At 42.7% G+C, this 2,652-nt stretch overlaps 1 protein-coding gene across 1 annotated transcript in view; it reads right to left on the bottom strand.

The window, feature by feature from the left end:
- Positions 1–2,652, bottom strand: part of SLC2A5 (solute carrier family 2 (facilitated glucose/fructose transporter), member 5) — a 78,782-nt gene that overhangs the window by 68,449 nt on the left and 7,681 nt on the right. Inside the window, exon 2 of the mRNA XM_011994198.1 lies at positions 2,192–2,267. The gene's annotated coding sequence lies outside the window, so the exon portion shown is untranslated. The remainder of the gene's footprint in view (positions 1–2,191; positions 2,268–2,652) is intronic.

The raw sequence follows: 2,652 nt of genomic DNA, 5'->3' as shown, positions 1-2,652 counted from the left end.
TGCAGTGAGCCAAGATTGTGTCAACTGTACTCCAGCCTGGGTGATAGAGCGAGACTCCGTCTCAAAAACGACAACAACAACAAAAACTACTTCAGCCAGTCAAGTCACCCCTGCCATTCTTCCTCTCTGGAAAGTGGTTGGGATTAAAGGCATTGCTTGCGTTCATGTCTTTTTCTCTATCTCTGATTTGTCACAAATCAAACAGCATCTGGGATCTTTCTCTGAACATTCCTCTCATTATCGCAAGAAATTCCTGCCCATAATTCAATCCTTTAATTTAACTTGGCATGACATTTATATAATTCTAACCTGTACCCTCACTTCTGATGAAAAGGAGTGCATCTGGAGTTTAACTGAAATACACACAGATAAACTCCATAATTAAGCCCCCATACAAAATCCAGTGGCTAATGATGCAGTTCCCCACCATAGACAAAAATGCCCATAAGGCAACTAATTATGAAAAACTTGGAGGAATTACACAAGAGCTCCAGGAAAATCCTGCCCTTTTCTTATCACACCTCACTGAAGCTATGCTAAAACATACCATTTTGGACCCAGAATCTAGAGAAGGTCAAACTTTTCTCCACCTCCAATTTATTTCCCAATCCGCCCCAGATATCCAGAAAAAATTACAAAAATTAGAGGAAGGTCTCCAGACATCTTGGTGGGACCTCGTAAATGCAGCCTTTCATGTCTTCAACAACAGAGACGAGGAACAAAAAATTTAAAAAGACAAGCATCTCTGTTTAAAATACCAGATGCTTGCCCCTGCTGTCCAAAAGTCAATTACACAAAAGCCTCTCAACAACCCAAAAGAAAACTTCCCCACCTCTCTGGGAGTCTGTTTCCGATGTGGCAATCCTGGACACTGGCCAAAGGCTTGTCCTAACTCCTGGCTGTCCACCAAACTGTGCCCAACTTGCAGTCTTTGGGGACACTGGAAAATGGACTACCCACAACAGGAACACCCTCTCTGTTTGGGTGCCGCTCATAATGAAGCCCCCTGACCATCACAGGAGGAAATCTCTTCACTGCTGGTGCTGCCCACGGAGGACTGAGGGTGCCCAGGATTCTTCACCCCGACGTCTAGTGAGTCCGTGGAACCCAGGGTAATTTGGACGTTATCCATTAAGATTATTTCCTTTCTTTTAGATACTAGGGTGAGCCTATCAGTATTAACTGAATATGAAGACCCATTAGAACATTCATTCGTTTCTGTTGGCATGAAGGGCATACAAGAAACCAAACACTGCCACTATACTCCTCATTTCAGTAAGTCACCCTCACTCACTGTTTTTTGGTCATTCCTCACTGTCCCACTCCTTTATTAAGAAGGGACATTCTACACAAACTAGGGGGAATCATTCATTTATCGGCCCTACACCAAAGCCACTCTTATTTATTATTATGTCAAGAACAGAACCCCTCCTCAGAGATTCAACATCAAACAGACTTAAATCCCAAATTCCTCAGCCAAGTAAACCCCATAGTATGGAACACTGACTTCTCCATAATAACTACCCACCATTCTCTAATCCAAATTTCACTGAAGAATCCTAAGCACTATATATAGTCCCACAATATCCCCTCAATCCTGAATGGATTACGGGGACTCAAGCCCATCATCTCCCAACTTTTGGTTGCCAATATTTTAATCGCCACCCATTCTCCCCACAATAATCCTATTCTCCCAATAAAAAATGGGATGGCTCCTATAGACTGGTTCAGGATTTATGACAAATCAACTCTGCTGTTGTTTCTGTTCATCCTGTTGTCCCAAACCCCTACACCCTCCTATCATGAATTCCTCCCAACACTAGCCACTTCTCTGTATTAAGCCTTAAAGATGCCTTTTTTTACTATCCCTCTACATCCCTGCTCTCAAAATCTTTTTGCTTTCACTTGGACTGATCCTGACACAGGCTGCTCCCAACAACTCACCTGGACTGTCCTCCCCCAGGGGTTTAGGGATAGCCCTCACTATTTTGGTCAGGCACTTCAGTTAGACCTCTCCCAACTACCTCTACAACATAGCATTTTGCTTCAATATGCGGATGATTTACTCCTTTGCAGCCCTTCCCTAAAATATTGTATTCAACATACCACCAAGCTTTTAAATTTTTTGGCTGAATGTAGGTACTGAGTATCCAAAAGAAAGGCCCAATTAACATCTCCAAAAATTTCATACCTAGGACTAATCATAACGCCAAATACCCAGGAAATTCCGTCAGCACGAAAGCAATGTGTTCAACAAATCCCATTTCCTAAAACAAAAAGGGACTTACTTTCCTTCCTCGGATTAGTGGGATATTTCTGAATATGGATAGCAAATTTTGCCATTATCGCTAAACCCCTTTATTAACAGAATAAAGGAAATTTTAACCAACTACTCACTCCCACCCCAGACCTTTTATCATGCTTTCTTGCACCTAAAATGTGCCTTATTACAGGCCCCTGCTTTAGGCCTTCCAAGCCCCCTAAAACCTTTTCATCTATATTTACAGAGTTCTCATAATCAGGCCCTCAGGCTACTAGCCCAACTCATGGGAAACTCCCTCCAACCAGTGGCATATTTTTCAAACAACTAGACCCCATTTATAAAAGCTAGCCCCTTTGCTTAAAATTTTTGGCCACAGGCCGGGCGCGGTG

Source organism: Mandrillus leucophaeus, unplaced genomic scaffold (assembly GCF_000951045.1).
Source record: "Mandrillus leucophaeus isolate KB7577 unplaced genomic scaffold, Mleu.le_1.0 Scaffold446, whole genome shotgun sequence".
Classification (NCBI taxonomy): Eukaryota; Metazoa; Chordata; class Mammalia; order Primates; family Cercopithecidae; genus Mandrillus; species Mandrillus leucophaeus.
This window is presented reverse-complemented; position numbering and strand designations above follow the sequence as displayed.